This window comes from Myxocyprinus asiaticus, chromosome 17, assembly GCF_019703515.2.
Source record: "Myxocyprinus asiaticus isolate MX2 ecotype Aquarium Trade chromosome 17, UBuf_Myxa_2, whole genome shotgun sequence".
Classification (NCBI taxonomy): Eukaryota; Metazoa; Chordata; class Actinopteri; order Cypriniformes; family Catostomidae; genus Myxocyprinus; species Myxocyprinus asiaticus.
Genome location: NC_059360.1, coordinates 17,772,847 through 17,799,549, shown reverse-complemented (window position 1 = coordinate 17,799,549; position 26,703 = coordinate 17,772,847). Strand labels below are relative to the sequence as shown.

General features: G+C 40.2%; 1 long non-coding RNA gene across 10 annotated transcripts; it reads right to left on the bottom strand.

Moving 5' to 3' along the window:
• Nucleotides 1–402: 402 nt before the first annotated feature.
• LOC127455052 (uncharacterized) lies at nt 403–11,919 on the bottom strand. Of its 10 annotated transcripts, none has more exons than XR_007899625.1 (7): nt 11,525–11,919; nt 11,383–11,430; nt 9,215–11,282; nt 8,638–8,670; nt 8,331–8,454; nt 5,819–7,441; nt 403–2,428 (listed from the first exon to the last, which is right to left on the bottom strand). It is a non-coding gene; the product is annotated as an uncharacterized LOC127455052 (long non-coding RNA). The 10 variants fall into 10 exon arrangements; XR_007899629.1 differs by having other exon boundaries at nt 8,331–9,909; nt 10,038–10,098; nt 10,569–11,282; XR_007899624.1 differs by having other exon boundaries at nt 403–2,121; nt 2,244–2,428; nt 8,331–11,282.
• Nucleotides 11,920–26,703: the final 14,784 nt, after the last annotated feature.

Here is a 26,703-nt window from a genome sequence, read left to right as displayed (position 1 = left end):
AAATTCAATAGAATATTAATTATTATCAAAGATAATCATTAATTATTAAAATCAATGGAACATTGATTAGAATTAACACTAGCTTATTGATCCTTCAAATTCAACAATCTTCAAATATAATTATCAATTATCAAAATAAATAGAATATTAATAAGGATTAATATCGCCAAGGCACCACCCTGGAATCAGGGACTAATAACCAGACAGTATAACAGTCTCAATATTAGATTGTTCTCTTAAGAAAATCGACATTCAAAACAATGAAGGCTTGAATCCGAGCACTGACATCCCCTGCCAGCATTTGACACTGGTGTATGCAAAACAAACCAAAACACTTCTCTTTGAAATATAACAAAGTTTATTTATGCAATAATATCAAATAATAATCAATACAATGCAGTCAATAAATTTCCGACTTACAACTACAAACTAAACAGTGACATGATTAGATATGGTAACCAAAATAAGCCTATAACACATGAGAGGAAGGTATGTGTGTGTGTGTGTGTGTGTGTGTGTGTGTGTGTGTGAATGGGTGTGTGTGTGTGTGTGTAAGGAGTGACGCGCACAAAATGGCGGACGTGACTCTCGTGGAGAGTACGTCATGCGAGATTTCCGGCCAGAGAATATGGCCGCGAATGTGGGCGGAGAGAAGCCGGTTAATGGCGTCTGCCTGTTTACTGCGTGTCTCTGCTTGTACAGTAACTTAGGGACAAAGCTGAGCTTTATCACGAAGTTATCTACTAGCCAAAAGTGTGTGCAAGAATGTTTGTGAGGGGTTGTGTGTGTGTAGTTAGTACAAGAGAGAGAGAGAATAAAGTGGCAGCACCAAAGCCGGTTTCGCGATCGTGGGAGAGAAAGCAGCTGTTAGTTTATCACTCAGAGACGCAGTGGACGGCTTGTAAACTGTCCCACGGTCTTTGGTTCTTTAATGGATAAACTCAGTGTGCCGGTCTCACCCGCGATGGCGGAAATACACAACAGTCCAATGTGGTTGGACTACAGCACATTACAGTAATACCTTGAGTATTATTAGCAGCAATGAGCGGACTCGGTGGTCCATAAACTGTACAAGCAATAACCTTGATACACAATAATAACACACTATAATATTCTATCTCTGCCCAGACGTAAACCTCTTACTTGAATCGCATGAGGACACAGGTAGAATGTGTGTTCATCCGTCATTTGACTCCGACTCGTTTCCTCGAGGCTTGGGTGATGACAGGAGGCCGTTTCCTTGCTCTGTCGGTGAGCGGTATGGCTGCTGATTCTCGGCAGGCTGGCAGAGAAATCAGTGACGTCGACTTGGTTGAAGAGGGAAGAGAAAACTTCTTTCTTCACTTCTGTAGGCAAATGGATGAAGATGCGGATTGCTCAGCGGTCTCCTTCGGATCCGTTAGAGTGTTCGGTGGAACACAGAGTAATCTCAACTCGTCCAGCGAGATTGTATGGCCACAGTTTCAAGTTGTACATTACTTCCTTGTGCCATGAGGCTACACCTGAGAGCAGCGATGAGTTGCGTCTACACAAGGCAAGCAAAGTTGCTGGAAGCCATGCCCAGATGGATCTCAGAGGTATTTCTACTCCCGATGACATCATGATTGAGGGGCATTCTGTCGTGTGCCTCATCCAATAGGAGTTGAGAGTTCGATCCTTTAGTGAGCAAGGCTTCATGGGATTTGTAGTCTGTTTTGGACCCCCTTTGTTTGAATTTGGCGCGGTTTTTATCAGTAAGATTTATGATTTTGTGTGTGGGTAGGCCTCAGTCGGGCTTACGACTGTGTTCGGCAGCCTTTGTCTTCTATCTGAATACATGAGGCCCAACATCACGCACATAAAGTCTTGGCATAGATGCAGTATATGGAGATTGAAGGGCTTGCAGGGCATGTACTGGCATGAGGTCCACATCAAATTCATCCTGCTCGACATCGCGGCCCCGCCGTGCCTCCTCGTGTGATCCCTCGGGAGTCACAGAAGAAGCGGGTGGGAGGCTGAATCTTCTCTCGGAACGAGGGCAATTCGTGATTGAAGCATCTTGAGACTCATGCCCTCACAGTGAGGGCAGTCTGTCTCTATGAGAGCTGTCTCTCAGACAGTGAATGCAGCTCTCATGCTGATCTGATGGCGGAATGTGTCCCTCGCATAAGGAACACTTATGCAAACACTCTTTTAATTTTATATATATATATATATATATACATACATACACACACAATATCAACAATATCTTATAAGGATACAAAACTCCCGCCGAAGTGCTGCGGGGAATCAGGATGCTGAAGCAGCCCATTCACCAGCAAAGCATCAAGCGGCAAGGTGGAGTAAATGTTCTCCGGAACCTGCAGGGGAGCGGAGAGTCTTCTCGTTGCCGTGAAGATTCCACCCGCTGGCTCATGTATGTTGACGGCGAAGTAGTAGAAGGCTTCTAGACGAGAGATGAATCACTGAGATTAATTCAGAGGAATGGTGTTTGCCCGCTTTTATACTGGACAGCTTCGCGCCTAAAAGGGCGGGGTTAAACACCATAGCCAATTTTAGAATTGCCGTTATTGTAGAAAGGTTTCAACTAGGTCATGTAGAAGGACAGCTTCCTGATGCAATGCCAAGTGTACTGAGTCATAATGGAACAAATGTGAGATTACTGAGGTATTTTTCTTATAAGGAATAGGAGGCAAAGGTCTCCATTTGTTCTCCACTATCTCCTTTTTGATGTTGTCTTTTCTATGAGAATGTCAGCTGTGACATCGCCATGTGTATCTCTCCAGTGCGTTATTTTTTACAAACAGTGTCCTGGAGAGCTAAAGACAAATAGCTGCAGAAATACCACATCATAAACGCATGTACAACAGAGGATTTTATGGGTAAACAATATAAATATGCAATATGGAACATTGAGTAGGTTGATATGAACAGAAAAGTTAAAGCCTGACAGTTACATTTTTCTTTAGCCTTTTATGTGGTTTTCTTATGAACTTTTTGCTATTTTATTTTCCCCTAAGTAACAATTTTCCTCTCACTTACTGTAAACTGTAATGATCAGCTGCTTTTGGCCTGGACTGCATGTTGTTTTTTCTGCAAGGAAACGTCACACACTGCCAACTACTGTCAATACCCTGCATTACACTGCTGAGTTTACAGTTGTATATTAACTAGTTTCTATAAATGAACAACAAGTAAAACAAATTACAAGCCATTTGAACACACACACTCACACACTTGAACTTTGCCCCCAGACATTTCTTCAGTTTATGCTACTTCAAATATTCAGCAGGGCTTAATCTAACACATTAGTATTAGCATTCACAAACTAGCCTTGATATAGACTTGATATTTTAAAGGAATAGTTTACCCAAAATGATAATTCTGTCATTATTTACTCACCCCAATGTAAAACATGTAAGACTTTTTTTCTTCTGTGGAACACAAAGGATTATTATTTTTTTAAATTTATTATTATTATTATTTAATAAAGGGTGACCATATTGTTAGGGTTGCCAACTTTCTACCAACCAAAGACATGCCATTCTAGCTGTAAATACAGGATTTTTTTCAGCAGGGCTCCTGTGCAAGACGCTGCGCAACAGTAAAAGAGGTCCACCTAGAGCTTGTTTACATAGGAAAACAATTGAAAAACAGCGCGGACAGACACAAAAACTTGTTCGGTGTGAATGGCCTCTAATAGGCTATGCATAAAATGAAAACTGCTTTAATTCAACAACCAGGAAGAAACAAATTTATATCAATCATCACTTTTAATAAATACTACTTCTGTCAAGCATTTTCTTGTCTATAATTAAGCAGCTTAAGCCTTTTCCGTTTTCAAAGCTCCTGACCAAACATCATTATGTTATGACGAGCCAACGGGGTTTGATGTTATTTACATGCCGCCATATTTGATTTCTTCACTGTTCATGGAGTTAAATGATTTGGGGGGATGAATGATTTGGTTTATTTTAAGAGCAAATAACTAAAATTTTGGTTGTATGACTTATATGCCATCACACAAAGTGATCGTATGATTTCAGAAGGTTTGGACATGAAGTTTGATTATGAGATGCACAAGAACCAATGTGGTTTGATGTTACTGATGTCACCACATTTTATTAGCACATTTTATACAGGAATAACGAGTTTAATTTCAGTCTGTTCATCACACAAAGTGATCGTATTACTTCAGAAGACTTGGAAAATGCATGAATCACATTGACTACCTTTACTGTGTTTTAAAAATGAACTTGACAGCTCGGAGTCACTATTCACTTTCATATACACTCACTGAGCACTTTATTAGGAACAATATGTTCCTAATAAAGTTCCCAACATGGTCTTCTGCTGTTGTAGCCCAGCCACCTCAAGATTTAACGTGTTGTGTATTCTGAGATGCTATTCTGCTCTCTACAATTGTACAGAGCGGTTATCTGAGTTACTGTAGCCTTTCTGTCAGCTCAAACCAGTCTGGCCATTCTTCGTTGACCTTTCTCATCAACAAGGTGTTTCTGTCCACATTACTGCTGCTCACTGGATGTTTTTTTTTTTTTGGCACCATTCTGAGTAAACTTTAGAGACTGTTGTGTGTGAAAATCCCAGGAGATCAGCAGTAACAGAAATACTCAAACCAGCCCTTCTGGCATTAACAATCATGCCACAGTCGAAATCACTAAGATAAAATTTTTCCCTATTCTGATGGTTGATGTGAACATTAATTGAAGCTCCTGACCCATATCTGCATGATTTTATGCATTGCACTGCTCCCACATGATTGGCTGATTAGATAATCGCATGAATAATTAGGTGTACAGGTGTTCCTAATAAAGTGCTCGGTGAGTGTATGGTCAAAAGACGTTTGAAGATTTTTACAAATTGCTCTTTTTGTATTCCACAGAAGAAAGAAAGGCATACGCATTTGGAATGACATGATGACAAACTTTAATTTTTTGTGTGAACTATGCCTTTCAAAGTGGTAATCAGATCTGAAGAAAGTCTTAGTATCAGTGTGTATTGGAATGCGGGGGAGGGAGGAATAGACATCGAGGCAGGACTGAGCAGGATAGTGCTCCAGGGTGTGTGCTGACATGAGAATGAGGTCGAGGAGAAGTGTAGATGTGTGATGGAGCACGTCTGATAACAGCTAAAGTGATGAGTGTGGTTCAGAGAGTGTGAGGGTCAGATAGGACCATCTGTGAACCACAGGTTAAGTTGGCTGGCAATCTGGAGAGGTCACGGTGGATGAGGTGTTTGGGTCTTTAACGCTTAGTGTGCTTGTTGGATGCCATGAACTTCATGTACCCACAATAATCTTACTTATACACTTTTGAAGTGACTCCAAGCACTCAGGTTACACTGAAGTGCATTATTCTGTGCCCTGTGTTGGAGCATCTCTTATTACATACCTCCTATTTATTTGTTGTGTATTTATCAGTTTTCCTAGGGCTGCGCTAAGCTTCCATATATCCCCAAGAGCATGTTCAGTTGTGGTTTGATGTGACTTTTTGCCTCAGTGCTGTTGCATAATCGGAAAATGTGCAAATAATCGTAAAACCGGTTAACCGCGTTTTTTTTTTTTTTTTCTCAAATGGTAATATAACCATATAAAACTCACACCGTGGCATCCCTAATCTAGCAGTCTGGGTTCCAGAAGTATTTTTCCTATTCATTTTTTGCTTTGCTTTTAATAAAATTCTCCATAAAAGAGTTGTAAGTCATGAAAGAAACCAACCAGCTCTCAGGTGAATCATAACATCACAAACTTTGTTTTTAGACAAAAAAGTATTTGAGAATCTGACAAAAAGACAAAGGTCCAAGATTGTGTACTTACCGTCTTTTATGAGGGCACTAACTGCAATCCCACGAAGCATTTTGTTTATTGTTAAATATTCCAATATATACAATTATATGAGTAGTAAGGGTGAAGGGAGTCCTACTCGATTGCATCATTCACAGTGCATCAGGGGAGTAAGATTAGTTTTGCCGGCTTTGTTGGTCGCTGTTCTCTGATTGGTGGGTCTTTCTCTGGTGGACCATGGGTAATGTAGTTCACCAGGAATTCTGCAATCAAATGTGATTTTTAAACAATAAAGTTGAAATAGCACAGACTGATGGCTTCAATGGAAGCATATACCATCAATGAACAAACTCAGCGCTTACGGTAGGTCTATCTTTAAATGTTTTTAAGTTATCGTTGAAAATCAATTTGTCTATGGAAAAAATGAATGGTATTTTTAGTTCTGGAACCTGACTGTTGTGCACTATTCACTTGAATTACATGACAAATAAACCCTGTGAAGACTTTAAAAAAATTCACCTTTTGTTTTCCACAGAAGAAAAAAGGTCATATCAGTTTAGAATGACATTAAGATGAGTAAACAATGACAGAATTTTCCTTTTTGGGTGAACTATTCCTTTAACCCTGAGTAAGAGCAATAGCAATAGTGACGTTTGCCTCAGCAAACACCACTAATAAACGAAAACTATTTGACTAATTACCCTTTTTTTCATTCATGTGTTATACATTAACCTCAAAGCTCATCCTTTAGACATAAACAAAGTAAATGCCATTGTATGTCGGCACTGCCCACTTTCCTTGGTACTGCATTAGTGTGCTCTTCTCAGTAAACTCTCAGCAGCTGTCTGTCAGTGCAGCTCAGTTGTGAGTGTGCATGGCTGCAGGCCTGCGTATAAAGGAAGCTTTTGAATGTGAATGTCACTTGCAGATCTCTGACTCATGTGTGATGTTTTTAACACACCTGAGGAAAGAGGGGGAGTGAGAGGAAGATAGTGGAGATATGAGAGTATTATTTCTTCATTCCTCCAAGGATCATGGAACAACCAATCCTTTCATGTGAAACTTTAATACCAGCACTGTGAAGCAAAAAGTTTCTTTCAAAAGACACAAAAAATGCAGTGTAATGCAATGAGTAATGTAATTTAATGTAGGTCTATGCAGTTTCCTTATGCATGTGAACACACACACATAAAGGAAGCTGTCAGTTAGCCAGCAGGGGTCAACTCCATTTCTTTTCACTGTTCTGTTCAATGGTCTCTATTGGACTTGTTGTACAATGGGAGTGCAGCTTTGATCCTGAGGGGGCCAAGCACACATTGAACCCTTCCTCCCCCCGAAAAGCTCTTTTTCTCTGCGCCCTGACCTTGCACCCCCCACAATGAAGGGTTGATGAACAACATAAATGAGAAGGACAGAGGAACAGCACAGCTGAAGAAGGAAAGAGAAACGGAAAAGATGAAAAGAGAGCTACTTTAGAAAGTAGTGATGTCATTAAATGCAACAGTATACCTGTGAGTGTTCCTGTTACTTTGATTTCCCACATAGGGAAGAAAAATCAAATATGAGATCTCTTTAATATCTCTGTTGCTTCTCCTAGCCAGCAATGAGTTTAAATGGAGGCTTCAGCTTAAGTCCCCTGCTTTTCAGATGTTTCTCCTGAGAAAGAAGAATCTAGTTATCTCACATGTAAACCTCTAAGATTTAAAAAGAGATCTAATTAGTCACAAACTGTGCTTAGATTTGCCTAGATCCCAAAGTCTGTAATCAAAAGATCAATATTTAATTCCTTTTTTACTATACATTCTACTCCCTGCCCAGTAGGTGGCGATATGCACAAAGAATATGAATCACCAAAAACAAAAAGAAGAAGAAAGTGAAAGTGGACTTAAAAAAAAAAAAGACTTAAATATTAATCTGTTTCTCACCCACACCTATAATATCACTTCTGAAGACATGAATTAAACCACTGGAGTCACGTGGAATACATTTATGCTGCCTTTTTACGCTTTTTGGACCTTCACAATTCTGGTCACCATTTACTTGCATTGTATGGGCCTGCAGAGCTGAAATATTTTTCTAAAAATCTTAGTTTGTGTTCAGCAGAAGAAAGAAAGTCATACACATCTGGGATGGAATGAGGGTGAGTAAATGATGAGAGTTTTCATTTTTGGGTGAATTATCCCTTTAAGACTAGTTCACACTGCCCCATCAAACACCAACAAACATCAAATTCTAATGGTTGTTGTGTTTTGTTGGATTAGTGTGTTAACGTTGTTGATGTTTGTTGGGGCAGTGTGAAAATGACAGGTTTCCAGCATTCTAAATCCAACAGCCAACTTTAGGGTCTGTTAACACAGAACACACTTTTGCATCCATCCATGCTGTTTTATAATTTATTTATTTTTTTTCTATGTAAACATGCACCAGATGAACATCTTTGACTATTGTGCCACGTCTCACTGTTTTTTCAGCATCTTGTTTAGAAGCGCCACATTTTTTAAAGAAGTTTTTTAACTTAAATGGACAAAAACGTATCTCAAGACACCTGCGTTCTGCTCTATCGTCATTTGTCCGGTCTTGGAATGTTTGATCCCAGCAAACTCTGACATCATCTGACTTCATCACAAACTATGCCATGATTATGAGGTTTTTCCATTTTCTGTTCCTTTCTAAATAAAGAAAACAAAATGATACGTTGGGTTCAGCAATTTGTATTGATGACATTAAAACGGAATAAGAGCAAATGGGCTAAATAAAGATTCTTTATTTTTCAAATCTCACAGAAAATGCAAACACAAAAAAGTTTGTTGCTTTTTCAAAGCTTTGTGGACTTGTTGGAGAATTTTACTCACATTCATGTTATTTCAAACCCACATGAGTTTCCTCTGTGGAACCAAAAAGAACAACTCAATTCAAATCTGCAGTAATAAAGCAATATCACATGAGCAAGACTGCTGTATGGACCTACATCCTTTCTCTAATATTTTTCATGATTTCATGATTTTTCAGCATGGTCAGCATCGTTTCTGTGACAAACAGCATGACTAGACTATCTGTGCACCCCTGCCTTCTTTTTTTCCACCGCATTAAGATGTAGGCTATTTGTGAATTCATCTCAATCATATGTGATTAATTCATGTAATAAAGTTTGACCTAGGTTACCTAATCTTCCCTTTGTTTTTATAGGTAAATTTGGGAACTGAGTTGCCCTCGCAGGTGTGTTACATTTTTTTTTTATCACACCTGTCTGCTGTTTTTGTCTTCTGTTTGGTCCTTTTAAATGTACACTTAGGGTCTCCACTTCAAGCAAGATAAATGAATGCATTAGTTATTAGTCAAATGCTGATCATAAACACCTTTATGAAACAGTAAAGGTAAATACATAAACAAACAACAGTCAAGCAATACGTAAACATTCCCTGTACATACATGGATTCTCGTTGTTGGAGTGACCTCCATGACGTCTGGCTCAAATGGGTGACCTCCATGACATCTGATTCAGGTGGGGTGACCTCCATGATGTCTGGCTCAGATGGGTGACCTCCATGACATCTGGTTCAGGTGGGGTGACCTCCATGACGTCTGGCTCAGGTGGGGTGACCTCAATGACATCTGGCTCTGGTAGGTTTGTTTCTTGGGTGATTGGCTGTGGGACTTGACTTTGAAGAAAAAGTGACAAACAGTACAATGTTTTTCCAGTGTGCATTATTTTAGATTTATTACAAATTACCTGCATACTGGGAATGCACATAATGGAGATTTTCATCCAAAGTATAGTTATCAATATCATAACTTGCCAGAGGACACCATCTCCTGATTACAGGCATGTCAGGCTGATAAAAGATGGCAACTGAAAATCTTAATCATAACATTTTTATTGTGTTCTCACAGTCCTTTTTGCTCAACAATTAACCGTAAATTGATACAAATTCACTGCAGCAAAATCAAAGGGCTTCACAAGGGTCACATAGAGGGTGTACTGAAAAACAAAATTAAAACTCTTATGTTATATTAACAAATGCAGTGTTTAGCACACACAGAGACAATGGTATAGCAATTATAAGACCACTTAACATCAACATGAATATCCCACAGTCAGTACCTCCCAGCTGAGTTGGTGCATCCTGTTAATTAAGAGTGGAATAAGACGATATACCCTACATACAGTATATAGTGAACTGTACAGGTTTCAATGGAGACACTCCACTGCAGATAATAAAGGTTTACATGCAAAGAAGTTAAAAAGCTGTACCTCACAATCTGTCAGTGAAGACATGGTCCAATGGCCAGGTGAAATTTGAATCGCCAAGTTTCTATAATAAAACAATAATACAATACATTTCAATATTATATAACAATATATCTTCATGAGCAGTCACATGTAAGTAAAAAACAAAGTTGATCGTATTGTAATAAAAAAAATGTTAGGGTTTAAAACAGAACTACCCCTCCTTGTGTTACAGCCAGTGGTTTGGTTTTACTGTATGGCTGAATTATACAAATACCAATACTGGAAACATAAACCAGAACTGGCTGAAACATAAAAGTATGGTCTCAAACAGAACTGCCATTCATGTCATAATGGGGGACAAACTCCAGTTATCCAAGACCGAAGTGTGTAGCTGGCTTATATTTCTTAACAGTGAATTTATCAATTAATGGCACTGGCAAGAGAGTGCACAGCAAGGTTTTTCAGGTCAAAATATAAGAATGAAAACAAACCGATATATCAAAAGCCTGGAGTTTGCCCATCAAGTTTAAACTGAATGGAACCATGCAAAACCTGAAAACGTTAAGGTAACGGCAATCTCCAAAACCATGTGGGTTTTTGGAGTCGAATGAAAGTACTGTTCCGTCACTCTTCACACCTGTAAAAAAAAAAAAAAAAAAAAAGAAAAAAAAATTTATTTGTAGCCTGTTCATTTAAAAAGTAATAAAGAAAATGATTATCACAGGGTAAAACAAGTTGGTTTACATAAGGGTGCAGACAGTGATTTGTGTTAGAATGAACTCCAAACACATGCATATTATTCGAATGAATGCAGAACAGTAGAACTGGAAACTCCAGAACTTGCTATCCTGAAAGCAAAACCTGAAAATCTGTATGTAGCTCCCATGCCCAAAGTAAAGGGTTCATGGTGTCTAGAAATAAAATTTCCCTTGACTTTGGCTTGAGGATCTGTAAAAGAACATGACATTAGGAATTGGACCAATTGAGAGACCACAATGCACACTTGTGTAATTATGGGCATAACAACCAAAAAGTACAAGTTTACAAAAGAAGGGACATTCCATTACGGGGGACATAGTACAATATGCATGACAGGCTAAAAAGAAAAAAGAAAAACAGCACATGGTGAAAAAAATACAAACTTAACATACAAATCCATCTCACACCCCAATTCTACACATTGCATCAACAAATCTGCTGATCATTGTCAAATGGTGGCAACCAGGTCACCACCACATAACTGTTGACAGCAAAGACATCTTTGCCCTGAAAAGATAGAAACAAATAGTACAGTTTGTGTCATTATACATTTTTCATAACCATTTTATTATGTATTACCAAACACAACAGTAACAACCAAACTGACCTGTGAAGCTGCAAGTGCAGCTATGAGTTCGAAGCATTGATTAGCAATCTGTTAAAAAAAATGGAAGGATATTAATGAAAGCTGATGCATTCACATCAATCCTACATCAGTAGCAGAGTAATGCATGGAAATGGACAATTACCATTGCCTCTAACTCATCAAAGGCCTAAGACCAAAAGTCGCTTCTGGTTAATGTTTGGGTTGGGTTCAGTTGAAATAAATCCTCATTTGGATCTTTGGCTCTATCCAATACATAAGCCAGCTGGAAAAGGGAAATTCACAAACTGTGAAATAATTCATTAAAACATACAAACATGAACAGTAATCCAGAGAAAATATTTATCAAAATGACTGCAATATGTATACATCACCAAATTCTGTTGTGCTGGGAGATGGTCAACAGTCCATATCCTCCTGCTTGCTTGCTTATTTGTCTGGCTTGTTGTTACATCTGGAACTAGGTCAGATGAGCTAGGACAGTCTGAGGAGAAGATCCATATTAGTGTGGCAATAAAATAATTTTTACTGTCTTCATATAACTTGAGCTGTAAACAGTTAGGAAAGTAGTGTACAATCACAAGTGAAAGAAATTATTTCCCAACTCTTGACATGAAAAAAGAGGTAGTGGAAAACAGGAAGTTATCAATAAATATTCCCCAACATAAAGCAGTTCCATATGGTTCCATAGGCATTATTTCTTTCTGCTTTGATTCCCATCACTCACTGGGTTGTGTTGTTTCATCTGCTTCAGTGAGTGGCTGTGCAGCTGTGCCTTTAGTACAATAAATTTAAAAATTTAAATTACATGAATAATATTGATGACTATTCAATGTTAAACAATTGAGAAAAAATAAAAATAAAGATAAATTAATTTACCCATTACTATCTGCCCATTGTGATCCAACTGCAGTTGGACATCCTTGCCCACCATTTTCCGAATACTGGCTTCAGTTTTGTTATTGTATTTTGTGTTGTAGTGGTGCAATATGTTCTGCATCATAAAGATGTGCTCAGACGGCCTGAGGGTATTCATAAAATAATTGTTCTTCCTCATGTTGGCAAATAAATGCTCAGCACATTGGCTGTTGACCCAGCCAGCCAGTTCTGGGACATGTGCAATCCTCCGAAGGGCGTCTCTAGTAACCTTTGTATTCCGCTCATAGAAAACATTGTACAGGGTGTAATGGTCAGATGATCCAGTGATCGGGTGGCAGTTTGCATCAGTATCAATTTTGTTGGTTTTGAGCCATTGTAAATTGCACTGTAACAAATTTCTGTAGTACCCTTATGACTCAGTACACTTGACATTGCGTTTATTAATGCATATGGGGAATGCGTTCTTACATGACCTAGATGAAACCTCTCTACAATAATGCCAATATTCTAATATTGGCTATGGTGTTTGAGCCCCGCCTGTTTTGGCATGAAACTGTCCTCTATAAAAACAGGTGCACAAACACGATTTCCTCATAATTCCTTCTTTCAAGACAGCAATCATCTCTTGTCTAGAAGCCCTCTACCTTCGCCGTCAATATACACGAGTCAGCGGGCAGAATCTTCGTGGGAAGACCTTCCGCTCCCCTGCAGTGCTCCGGCAAACATCACACTGCCTCGCTGATTGATTCTGATTCCTGAAAAAGGGTTTGTGTATCCTTACAAAGCAATTGCATATTGTGTATTGTACATTGTGTGATATAAATATAAATATATATTAATTTATATATTTATATATCAAAAGAGTCACTTACATGTTCGCGTCTTTTTAAAGATGTAAGTGTTCCTTGTGTGAGAGGCACATCCCGCCGTCAGATCAGCATGAGAGCTGCATTTACTGTCTGGGCTGTCTCATGGAGACAGACTGTCCTCACTGTGAGGGCATGAGTCTCAAGACGCTTTGCTTACGAATCAACCTCGTTCTGAGGGACGATTCAGCCTCATGCACCCTCCCACCCATCTCTTCTGTGATACCCAAGGATTCACACGAGGAGGCACGGTGGGGCCGCAAGGTCGAGCAGGATGACTTTGAGGTAGTCCTCGTGGCAGCACATGCCCCACGAGCCCCTCAATCTCTCTGAAGTGCAAGTTTTCTGATACGCTAAGTGCGAGATGAGCTCCGACCTTCTGAAAGAGTGTTCAGCCTCGTCTCGTGCAGTGGTTCTGATGCTGGGGATGATAATGACGATGTCATGTCTCTCGCTGCATCAGGCGAGTTGTCGGTGGATAATGCTGCAGCCCCTCCCCCCAGCATTCTTCCCCGAAGTTCATAACAAACTATCTAAGTCCTGGTTTTCGCCCTTCTCGGCATGCTAACGCAGTGACGCCATCCTGTCTAATGTGGATCACAGGGAAGAAAATAGTTATGCCCAATTACCCCCTGTGGAGGTGGTGGTAGCAGCACACCTCTGCCCAGCAAGTAACAGGCTATGGAAATCACACCCCATACATCCTTCCAAACCATGTCGACAAATGTCCGCACTGGCAGGAAAAGCTTTCTCAGCAGCAGGACAAGCTGGATCAGCACTCCACGCAATGGCGGTGCTCCAGGTATTACAAGCCAAGCTCCTCAGGCAAATGGACGAGCACGGATTCGATGCAGAGACACTCAAAGAGCTCCGCAGCACTACAGACTTAGTGCTGCATACCACAAAAGTCACTGCACAGGCCATTGGCAACCTGGCAGTTCTGGATCAACATATATGTGGAAAAAGCCACTCTGTTGGATTCTCCAGCCAGCCTCTTTAGCGGCTCTGTGAATAAAGTTGCTGAGCGTTACGTTGCGATTCAGTAGCAGTCACAGGCTACGAGACACTTTATACACAAACGGAGTACATCACAGCCGGTTCACCCTCGCTCTATTTCGAGCCAGCGCCCAAATAAAAGCCCCATACCTGCTGCCTCACCAGCACCTGTGTATCAGCACAAGCAGCAAAAGCGCTCCTGACGGGCACAACCTTTTGAAGCGGAAAGCAGAGCCCGTGGTTCCCTCTGGGTCTGCTCCAAAAAAGGCTCGATTGGAGACACAAAACATTGTTCCCCATCTCCTCACTACTGTTTACTGGGAAAGGAATATTGTTGTTCACAATATTGTTCAAAATGTTGTTTCTGTGTCTTGTACTCAAATAAATGCAATAAAAAATGCAATAAGTGCAAAAAAGAATACAGCATACATTGCAATTGCACAAGATGCTCACACATTCTCAATAAAGAGCCCTTTTTCCTCTTCAAAGCACACACATTAACGGGCATTTCAGAATGGGTGCAAAAAATTATCGAACATGGTTATACGATCCAATTTGCATGCCGGCTACCCCATTTCAATGGCGTTTCCACGGTTTCGTCCGAAGACGCGCCAGTGTTATGAGCCGATATACACAATCTCATTGTGAAAAACACAATAGGCGCATAGGCCAAGGGTGCATGCGTATAACTATATCACGCCACTGTATAGCTGCTTTAGCACCATGAACAGCTCCTGCATTTTACCAGTGAGGTGCCGCGCTGGGGCAAGTTGTCACGTGGTACCTAGAGCTATCAGCTGTATTCCTAACCTTAAAGGCTTTTCAGTCAAAAATAGCAAACTGTCATGTCCTGGTTCACTCAAACAACATGACAGTTGTGGCATATTTAAACCGCCTAGGCGGAATTCAGAAGACTTCATCCTCAAATGGTACTGACGATTTGGGAAATATTCGGCAAAGCAGAAATCGATCTATTTGCCTCAGTGGAGAATACTCACTGTCCCCTCTGGTACTCGAAGTCTCAAGCCCCACTGGGAGTAGGCACAATGGCACACAAATGGCCGGCAAAATGCAAATATGTGTTTCCCCCAGTATGCCTGATTCACTCTGTCATATGTAAAGTCCGACAGGCCAAGGAAACTATTCTATTAGTTGCACCGAAATGGCCCAACCAGCCATGGTTTCTGGAAATGATAGAGATGCTGTAAAGCTCCCTATGGGAAATACCACTGATGAGGGACCTCCTCTCTCAGGAACAAGACACAATCTGGCATCCCCAGCCCCAGATGTGGACCCTGCATGTGTGGCCCCTGAATGGAGTGCGCGAGACATACTAGAACTGACGCGTTCAGTTATGAACACCCTTTTACAGGCAAGAGCACCGCCCACGAGACGCCTCTATGTGCTAAAATGGAAGGTGTTCACTGATTGGTGTCTCTCACATGGCAAAGATCCAGTAAACTGCCCCATACATAAAATTCTCATATTTCTTCAAGAACGATTAGACGCAGGACTCACCCTGTCAATATTCAAAGTGTATGTGGCAACTATATCTGTGTATCACGCACATGAAGCCGGCACCTCTATAGGCAAGCATGATTTAATCATAAAGTTCCTTAAAGGAGCAAGACGATTAAACCCACCTCGGCCGGCTACAGTTCCAACTTGGGACTTAACTTTAGTCCTAAAAGCACTCGCAGGGCCCCCCTTCAGATCTATGGACTCTGTTGATAAGTGCATGCTCTCCGTTAAGACTGCACTACTGCTGGCTCTGGCCTCAGTAAAACAGGTCAGTGACTTACATGCACTATCAATCGACAATTCATGTCTGGAGTTTGGCCCTGGTCTTTCAAGAGCCACTGTCAAACCTAGAAAAGGCTATGTGGCTAAGGTCCTAACCACGCCCCTCTGAGCGCAGGTGGTTCACCTTCAGGCCTTCTTCCCTCCTCCATTAATTCGGATGAGGAACAATAATTGCATTTGTTATGCCCTGTGCGGGCACTACACGCATACGTTGAGCGTACACGCCAGTTCATACTGTCTGATCAGCTCTTTGTATGCTATGGAGTTTGCATAAAAGGAATGTCTGTCCAAGCAAAGACTTCCTCACTGGATTGTCGATGCAATTGCCCTGGCTGATGAGTCGCAGGGTAAGACTTGCCCAATTGGTGTTAAAGCATCCTCAACTAGAGGCATGGCCTCTACATGGGCATGGACGAATGGTGGTTCCTTATAGGACATATGTTTTGCAGTAGGATGGTCTTCTCAAAACACATTCGCAAGGTTTTACAACCTAGACGTAATGTCTCTCTCTTCACAAGTTCTCTCTGTTTAGAGCACTTGCAATCCATTGGCCAAATATATATATTTATGTTCCTCCCTTTACATAACCGCCTGCATTAGGCCGTTGTCATTTACTGTAAGTCACAAGCACTTACATTACATAAACTCCATTCCTGACTGGGTTTGTGAAGGACTTAATTCATACTATATGACTATAGTTCATATATTGGTCCTGAGTGCTCCCCTCCTGGCCCAACACGAGGGTCAATCACTGCGGCATACTTTTGTCGGTCGCCATTCCACGAGACTGCAGCATCATGCTTCCTTTCTTGGAGGTTATGTCGTGAAGTGCAGCGTGATGGGATTCTGTTCCCCATATGCATTAATAAACGCAATGTCAAGTGTACTGAGTCGTACATACGTAACCTCGGTTCCCTGAGACAAAGGGAATGAGACATTGCGAACGCTAGCTGCACTACAAGACTCAGAGTTCTTGAGGTACAAGCGATGCGCTCCTTGTTCTCAGTCAGAAATTCGGAGGAAATGTTGTTTGTGCACCTGTTTTTATAGTGGACTGTTTTGCCCCAAAACAGGCAGGGCTCAAACACCATAGCCAATATTAGAATATTGGCATTATTGTAGAGAGGTTTCAACTAGGTCGTGTAAGAAGGCACTCCCCATATGCATTAATAAACGCATTGTCTCGTTCCCTTCGTCAGAGGGAACCAAGGTTATGTACATAACTGAGAAGTTTTCACAGCATTATTACTGTATAATGAACAAATGCTTACTGTAGAACCTGTATACAGCACGTTGCTGTAGATCTGCAAAGCATCATGGTCAAATTTCTTTCGCAGGTGAATTCTGCAGTAAATGTATTTTTCCTGTGAATCACAATACAGTAATTTTGAGTGGGATATTTTTTTGGCAGTAGAAACAATAATCTGTCTTTGCTGATGGTACACTTTGCATTATATTCAACACAGACATTTTCTAGTTTTTATCACACAGACAGAGGAGGACCCGACATGTTTATATCCTCCATAATGTAACAGTTACACAAATTATGGGAGTATAACGATATGCTGATGGCCACCTGCTTTTCTCCACACTATTTAGTTGCAAGAGCTTACTGATAAGATTCCATACTTTTTTTAGCCTTTGACTTCAGCAAGGTAACTTTATTATTATTTTGCAATGCTACGTTAATTTAGCACAGTTTCCTCATGTAAAGTTACCTGTGTGTTTAATTTTAAGTGTGCACTGGGCAAGACGTGTAAACGACGAGCTCTGCGCACTTTGCTAGTTTTAATTATTTTATGTCATAAACCGGTGAGATTCGATACACCCTGCTACATATCAGTTCTTTGAAGTCAACATGGCAAAGAATTCGAAATCATCAGCCTCTGGAAATATTAAAAGACACTTACGTGCTCAAGCTGATACCTCAGATAGGACCGCAGACCAGGGACTCAGTTTGGACGGTGCGGCGGGAGAAATCCAACGGCAACTGGCGAGCATGTCTGTGATGCTGACGAAAGTTGTTGCTGACTTAGAGGATCTTGCTGTAATACGATCGATCGATTACGGCGATGGAAACGAAATTCTCTGAGTTGGTCCCAACAATCGGGGACATCGAGAGACTATTATTGATAGACAGATTATCTGGAGTCACCAGAGAGGGAATTAGCTGCTAATCCGCTAGTGACCAAGGCAGATTTACAATGCATTTGGGAAAAACTGGAGGATTTGGAGAATTGGAGCTGGCGAAATAACGTCTGAATATTTGGAATTCCTGAGCATGAAGAAGGCAGAGATATGGTGAAATTCCTAGATGAGCTCTTCCAAAGTCTGCTCAACGTAACAGGCCACAAGCTGGAAATTGAGCGAGCTCACAGAGTCCCAGCTCGCAGATCAGATGAGAGATACAGGCCCCGATCATTTCTGGTCAAATTTCTGAGATCGTCCGATAAAGATCTCGTGTTGAGCGAGGCGAGGAGCAAAGGAAAGCTTTCTTGGAAAAATCACAGCATTTTCTTTCGACAAGAGAGAAATGTGATAGTTTCAAGGAATGCAAGAAACACTTATATCAATGGAAGATCGCTTTTGCTCTGATGTTTCTGGCCAAATTGAGAATAGATACTAAGGATGGCCACAAAATATTTACATGCCCACAACAAGCATTGTCTTTCATAGAGTCAATGGGGTGAGTAAACCATTTGGTGACTTTAATATGGCCCCCGAGTAAGCTGTCTCGCTGAACATAGTCTTAGCTGTCTGAGGAAGCTGGGCACCATTTTTGTTTCTTTTTGTGTTGGTTTCGCCTAGCGGCTGGAGTATGTTTTGTGGAATAACACTCCTTCGAGAAAGTTTTGCATCGACGAAGGGTCACATTTACACTGAAGTTCCCGGCCAGATTGAGAATAGATACTAAGGATGGCCACAAAATATTTACATGCCCACAACACGCGATGTCTTTCATAAAATCAATGGACTGAGGAAGTCATGGTATGTTTCTCACATGCCTCCAAGTGAGCCTGTTTCACTGAACATACACTTGACCATCCGAGGAAGCCGGGCACCTTTTTTTTCTTTTTGTGCTGGTTCCGCCTAGTGGCTGAAGTTTGTTTTGTGGAATAACACTCCTTTGGGACAGTTGTGGATGAATCTGCTCGTTCTTTGTGCTTATGCCTCCTATTGGATGGAGTCTGTTTCATGGAGTATTTTTTGCAGGACATTGGAATGATTAGGTCATCTCCTGCACCCATGAAACAGCCGGCTCACTGAACATTCATTTGACTGTCCAAGGAAACCGAACGGCTTAATTTTTATTTTTATAAAAAAAAATTGTGCTGGTTCTGCTAGCGGCTGGAATTTGTTTTGTGGAGGAACACACCTTCGAGACATTTTTGTGAATGGATCTACACGTTCTTGTGTTTATTCTGCCTATTGGCTGGAGTTTGTTTTATAGATTATCTTTTGTTGTGTAATTCTGTCTCACAAAATTTGTATAGAAACACCGGACTTGAGGAATCCGACGGCAAAGTTGTCGTGGGGACTCTCGTAGGCATACATGGACTGTTTGAGTTTAGAGGGATGGACGCCGGATAGTGCTGTCATGCACGGGTTAATGCGCACATTTTTATTTTTTCCGTTATTTTTGGTTCGGAAGGAAGTTCAGGGTTTGATTTTTGCACTAATGGGGAGTGTGGTCTTTATCATTTTATTTTTGACACACAATCTATTTTTTCTAATATGTCAAAATGTAAAATGTTAATATGAGTGGATCATCTCTTTCCACGTGGAATGTGAATGGGTTGGGGCACCCCATATAAAGAATGAAGGTTATTTCTTTTGTTAAACGTAAGAAATATGATATAGTGTTTCTTCAAGAAACACATCTTCTCCACTGGAAGCTGAAAAATTTGGGAAGATATGGGATGGGCATGTTTTCTTTAGTGCTGGCTCAAGTAAGAGCAGGGGAGTCATTACATTGATAAATAAGCATCTACAATTCAAATGTCTCAAACAGATTAAAGATAAATTAGGAAGAGTCATTATTGTTTTAGCAGAAATTCAGAGGCAAAGGTTGATTTTGGCTAATATTTACGCACCTAACGCTGATGATCAGGGCTTTTTTATAGATCTTGAAGGGATGTTGCAAGCCGCTGGCACCCCTCATGATATAATATTGGTAGGAGACTTTAATCTATTGATGGACTCAGTCCTTGATCATAGTGAAACAAAAGTGTGTAAGCCCTCTAGAGCAAAATTGACGCTTCACAGGATGTGTAAAAATCTTGGTCTTAAAGATATTTGGAGACTTTTAAACCCATCTGGTAGGGACTATACATTTCTTTCATCAGTCCATAAGATTTATTCTAGAATAGATTTTTTTATATATGTATTTTAATTCCCTCATTTCATCTGTTGTGGATTGCTCAATCGGAAACATCTTAGTCTCAGATCACACCCTGGTGAATTTAGAGGTGTTGCAACATAAGGAGAAAAAGAAATCATATAGTTGCCGCTTTAATGTATCCCTTTTACAAAATCCTGATTTCCAACAAATGTTAATGGCTTAAATCAATGTTTATATGGAGACCAACTGGTCCTCAGTATCCTCTGTGGGCATGGCTTGGGAGGCGCTTAAGGCAGTTCTTAGGGGTCGGGTCATACAGTATGCCTCATTCATAAAAAAATTCAAAGCATGGATTTGGAAGAGAATATTAAAAGTACAGAGACATAACTGAAGCGCCGAATGTCATCTGATGTCCTCAGAGAATTGACCCAATTGAAATACATATATAATACTATTTTGTCGCGGAAGGTGGAGTTTTGGTTATTTAGGGCAAGTCATATTTTCAGTTGGAGGACAAAGCAGGGAAGCTTTTGGCCAGATATATAAAGCAGAGAGAATCTTGTTCTACCATTCCCTCAGTGAAATATGCTGGTGGTGAAATATTTATCTCGGCCATTGATATTAATAATGCTTTTAAAGAATTCTATCTTGATATTTATAGTTCCACATCTTCATCTATTGATGAAGATTTTAGAAACTTTGTGGAACCATTAGATCTCCCTAAACTGATGACTGAGCAAAACAAATTCTCTTGATTCTGAGATAAACTCGGAGCTCGATGAGCTAATTAAGGCCCTGCCTACAGGCAAGGTTCCGGGGCCAGACGGTTTTGCAGCTGAATTTTTTTAGATCTCATGCTAAAGAACTGGCTCCACTTTTGTTAGAAGTTTATACGGAATCATTAAAGAATGGAAAGCTTCCGCCAGACATGACACAAGCCCAGAGCAGTCTGATTCTTAAACAGGACAATGATCCAAGTGAGTGTAAGAATTACTGTCCAATTTCCCTGATCAAGCTAGACATTACAATTTTGTCAAAAATTCAGGCTAACCGATTAAGTAAAGTTATGACTTCTCTTATACATATAGATCAGATGGGGTTTATTCAGGGCCATAGCTCTTCTGATAACATTAGGCGTTTCATCAATATCATATTGTCAGCGGCAAATGATCAGACTCTGGTTGCTGCCATCTCACTTGACACCGAAAAGGCATTTGATATGGTAGAATGGGTAGACACCCGGTAGCTGCGGTACAAACAAATGAATCTATTTCTGATTATTTTACTCTGGACAGGGGCACCCGGCAGGGTTGCGCTCTTTCCCCATTATTGTTCTGTCTTGCCCTGGAACCATTAGCAGCCGCGATAAGAAGGGAAGAAGATTTTCCATGGGTGGTGGCACATAAGCTTTTGCTTTACGCAGATGATATTTTATTATTCGTCTCTGACCCCATTAGATCTATGCCTTGCCTCCATAGAATGATTAATTACTTTTCTAAGTTCTCAATGATACAGAGTCAGTTGGTATAAATCCAATGCTTTGGCTCTGACAGCGTACTGCCCAATAACGGATTTTCAGCTGGGCACCTTCCAGTGGCCTAAACAGGGCATTAAGTATTGGGCATTTTATTCCCAGCTAATTTGTGTAATTTAGTTAGAGTTCATTTTGACCCATTAATAAAAAGTTTTTCGAGTGACGTGAGTTCATTACATTTATCTATGATTGGGAAGGTTAATATTATTAAAATGAATTGTATTCCAAAATTCATCTACCTGCTACAATCTCTCCCTGTAGAAGCCCCCCCTCTCTTATTTCAAGCAATTTGATAGCATAGCGAAGTACTTTATTTGGAATGGTAAACGTCCCAGATTACATTTCAATAAGTTACATAGGCCGATTCACAAAGGCCTACCCAAGATTTTGTTTTATTATTATGCATTCGGTCTCAGACATCTGGCTCATTGGTCGCTTCCACCTGAGAGAGCCCCTCCCTGGTTTCATATTGAACAGGAAGTTCTTGCCCCTATTTCGCCATTGCAAAGCCTTTCTATCAAACTAACCGGAGAAGTTAAGTCACACCCCGTTATCTCGCATTTGCACGTGGTCAGAGTGGATTGTGAGGGGGGTTACTACACTCGTGACCTGTATGAGAGTAGAATGTTGAGATCTTTTGAGAATTTGGTTCATCATTTTGGGATTCGCAGATCTCAGTTTTATAGGTATTTACAGCTGCGCCACCTGCTCTGTATTGTTTTTGGGAGTAGCACACAACCCCCTAAAGTGGCAGATACTTTGGGAGAGGTGGTTACTGCTTTTGGAAAAGGTCATGAGGCATCAGTGTATTACTCCCTGCTAATTCAGAGTTTGGGGGATGGAGCTTTAACTTCCATAAAGAGATTACGGGAGAAAGATTTTAACTTGGTATTGGAGGAAGGAGTGTGGACTAGGATTCAAAAAAATGTCAAGTCTGCATCTAGAGATGCAAGAGTTCGCCTTACACAATTTTAGATTTTACAAAGATTTTATTGGACCCCCTCTAGATTATATAGGCTTAGTCTTACCCACCTGCTGGCGATGTCAATCAGAAGTTGGAGACACAACTCATGTCTGTTGGGGGTGTGTTAAGATTCAAGATTTTTGGTTGAGGGTTCAGAGTTATTTGTGTGATGTTTTGGGCACTCAAGTTTTACTTTGCCCCAGACTTTGTATTTTGGGTGATGGGGTTGTCATAAATTTAGGGGACAAATATATAAAAAATTGGGTTCTGACTAGTGTTATGACTGGCAGACGAGTTATTTTAAGGGGTTGGAAGCCGGACAGAGCTATCATTTCCAGAGTGGTGTGCGGAGAGGGGGGCAGCTTTTGAAAAAGAGGTATCTAGAGGATTGGGAAATTTGGACTTGTTTGTGGGAAAGTGGGACAAATATCTGGCATTTTTGGAGGGCTCTCGGGGAGGGACAGTGGAGAGAGAGGTGTAGTTGTTATGTGTCTGATTATTATATTTTGTTTATTTATTCATTTTTATTTATTTTTTTTTCTTCTTTTTTTCCCCTTATTTATTTTTTGATTGTTTTTGTGTGTCTATAATTATGTGGGACCACTGGGGTGTTCTTGTGGGGGGGGGGGGGGGGTAATAGAGGGGGTTAACTATTGATTCTGTTTGTATATGTTTTGCTTTTATTTGTTTAATAAATGAATCAATAAAAAATGTTAATCACAAAAAGTGTGCACTGGGAGAGAGAAGTAGAGAGGCACCCTCCTTAGCTAGTAAGCTAGTGTGCATAATATTACAAAAAGAAAAATTTTGATAGATTTTGTTATCTGGTGACGTTTAGTTGATAACGTCATCAGTTTGTTGTAGGGGGAACATTATTGGATAAAAGTTAAATTGGAATCGTGTGTGTGTGTGTTGGTGCGCTGGCTCCGTTTGGAGAAGCTTGTCACTCATGTTTCTCTTGTTAGCTACCATGAGGCATGGGTTACCAAGTACTGAAGCAGGTCGAGGCGAAACAAAACGCAACAACGGGTCAGACTTTTAAAATTTTTTGATAAGATAGGAACTTGTTGGATGTATTGCACTCCCATGGAGCAGCAAATACCACTACATGGGTAAGAATCTAAACTATCACTGTTTTTCTCCTTCGTTAGGGTAATGTATGATGTCTTTTATATTTACAGATTTTTGTCAGGATAAATCCAGAGCAGAGTAAGTTGCTTCCAAGGTCCAGGTGAGCAGAAGGACTGGCAAGATGGTCCAACGAAAGAATGAGTCCCTCAATCCATATGTGACATCATTCATCAGGAACTTCTTTGAGTAGGACTGGCAGAACAACTGATACCAGGTAAGACTGTTAATTCATTTTTACCTTCAATACTTTCCATAAAGACATTACTCTAGAGTTCCCATATATTGTGGTATTTCTAATGTGATGTAATGAGTCAACAAAAATTGTCATAGAGCCACCAGTCTTGCCTATAAATTTCTACATTAGTAACCAGTTCCTTCCACTGCAGGGAAGACTCCATTCTAGGAAGAAGAATACAGTTCATGAAGCAGAATCCATTTCAGGAAGCAGAATCCAGTTCAGGAGCTTATCAGTCTTAGACAGTTTTTGGTTCATAATTAATATGTGTTTTTATACATTTCCACTTTTAACTGAACATTTTTATTGCTTCCAGTGCTTTGATTTTACTGTTTTGTTGTTAAAAATTACTTGTGTGACAGATTTTTCTACAAAGTGATGTTTTTGTGTGTTTTTTCACATTGAATCAATGTTACTAGGATACATGTGACTGTCAGCGTGTCTTAGAAAGCAAATGTAAAATAATAGAGGACTTGCGCACATCTTTATGATTAACAACTCATTCCCTTTGTTTTTTCATTTTCTTCTATATTTGTCTCTAGAAGTACAGTCAAATTAACTAAAACTCCTCAAACAATAAATCAATCATTTTAAAACTCTCTAAATATGCATGAAAGATTAACAAAATTATTTCAGGCCACACAGTTCACATTGTCAGGGTAAGCTGAACAAAGTGGAAGGATTTGTATGTTCAGGAAAGTAGTGTCATTGTTTACAAAATAAAAAATGTTTACAAAATGAAAAATACAAAATAAAATCTATTTAGTAGCTATGTATTTTCAAATTTAAAATGTTGAAAGTTGAATGAAGTTATACACTTACTTTCATTTTTGTGACAAAACAGTGTCTTCATTTTACAGTATGTAATTATTTTACAGTTATTAATTTACAATATTAAAATTAATGCAGTAATGCCAGTTACAGTAGTATAATATTTGCTGTAATAAAAAAATACAGCATCCTATTACTCTGATGACAATTACAGTACTGTGATTATTACTGTAATAACAATTACAGTATTTATAGGTACTGTGATTAAATTTACAGTAAGCATACTGTGTAATGTACTACAGCAACTTACTAGCTAACTGCTGCCAGCCAGTTACTGTACATTTCACAGTGTTCTTTTTACAGTGTGACCGTTAGCCTTCCCTCAGCAGCCAACTGCAGATTGTCCGCAGTTGCTTCAGCCAGCCGCCCCTCATGTGGACTAAATGGAAAACATTCAGGTCCCTCAAGTTGGTGTGCATTGCTAATACCCTCGCAAAGTCATAAATGGCAATGTTTGGGAAGTGCTTCCAGCTAAGCAAAATATCAGCGTAGTCTCTGGGACTCTCTGCTCTTAAATACAATTTTATTGAGTAGACCACTGCACAACTGCCCAACCACCTATGGAAAACACATATTGAGGTAATGATATTGTACAACTTACTATATTAAACAGTTATTTTACTATGTTAAATAACTGCCACAGATGAATGTGTATGCTACATCATGCATTATTCTGTATGGTCCTTAATTTAAGTCCTGCGACAAATGCCTTATACTGTATGCTTACTTTTAAACTGCAACAACATCTTGAGCTACAGTTGTGCTCAGAAGTTTGCATACCCTTGGAGAATTGGTAAAATATGTACCATTTTTAAAGAAAACATGAGTGAGCAGGCAAAACACATTTCTTTTATTTCTTATGGGATTCATATTCAACTGCAGGTTATAACAGAATGGCACAATCATAAAACAAATCATGGCAACAAAGAAAAAAATGAAATGACCCCTGTTCAAAAGTCTGCATACCCTTAGTTCTTAATACTGTGTATTGCCCCCTTTAGGATCAGTGACAGCGTGCAGTCTTTTGTAATAGTTGTCTATGAGGCCCCAAATTCTTGCAGGTGGTATAGCTGCCCATTCGTCTTGGCAAAATGCCTCCAGGTCATGCAAAGTCTTTGGTCGTCTTGCATGAATGGCACGTTTGAGATCTCCCCAGAGTGGCTCGATGATATTAAGGTCAGGAGACTGTGATGGCCACTCCAGAACCTTCACCTTTTTCTGCTGTAACCACTGGAGGGTCAACTTGGCCTTGTGCTTAGGGTCACTGTCATGCTGGAAAGTCCAAGAGCGTCCCATGCGCAGCTTTCGTGCAGAAGAATGCAAATTGTCTGCCAGTATTTTCTGATAACATGCTGCATTCATCTTGCCATCAATTTTCACAAGATTCCCCATGCCTTTAGAACTCACACACCCCCAAAACATCAGTGAGCCACCACCATGCTTCACAGTGGGGATGGTATTCTTTTCACTATAGGCCTTGTTGACACTTCTCCAAACATAGCGCTTATGGTTGTGACCATAAAGCTCTATTTTGGTCTCGTCACTCCAAATTACAGTGTGCCAGAAGCTGTGAGGTGTGTCAAGGTGTTGTCGGGCATATTATAACCAGGCATTGGCGCAGTAAAGGCTTCTTTCTGGCAACTCGACCATGCATTTTTGTTCAAGTATCGTCGTATTGTGCTCCTTGAAACAACCACAACGTCTTTTTCCAGAGCAGCCTGTATTTCTCCTGAGATTACCTGT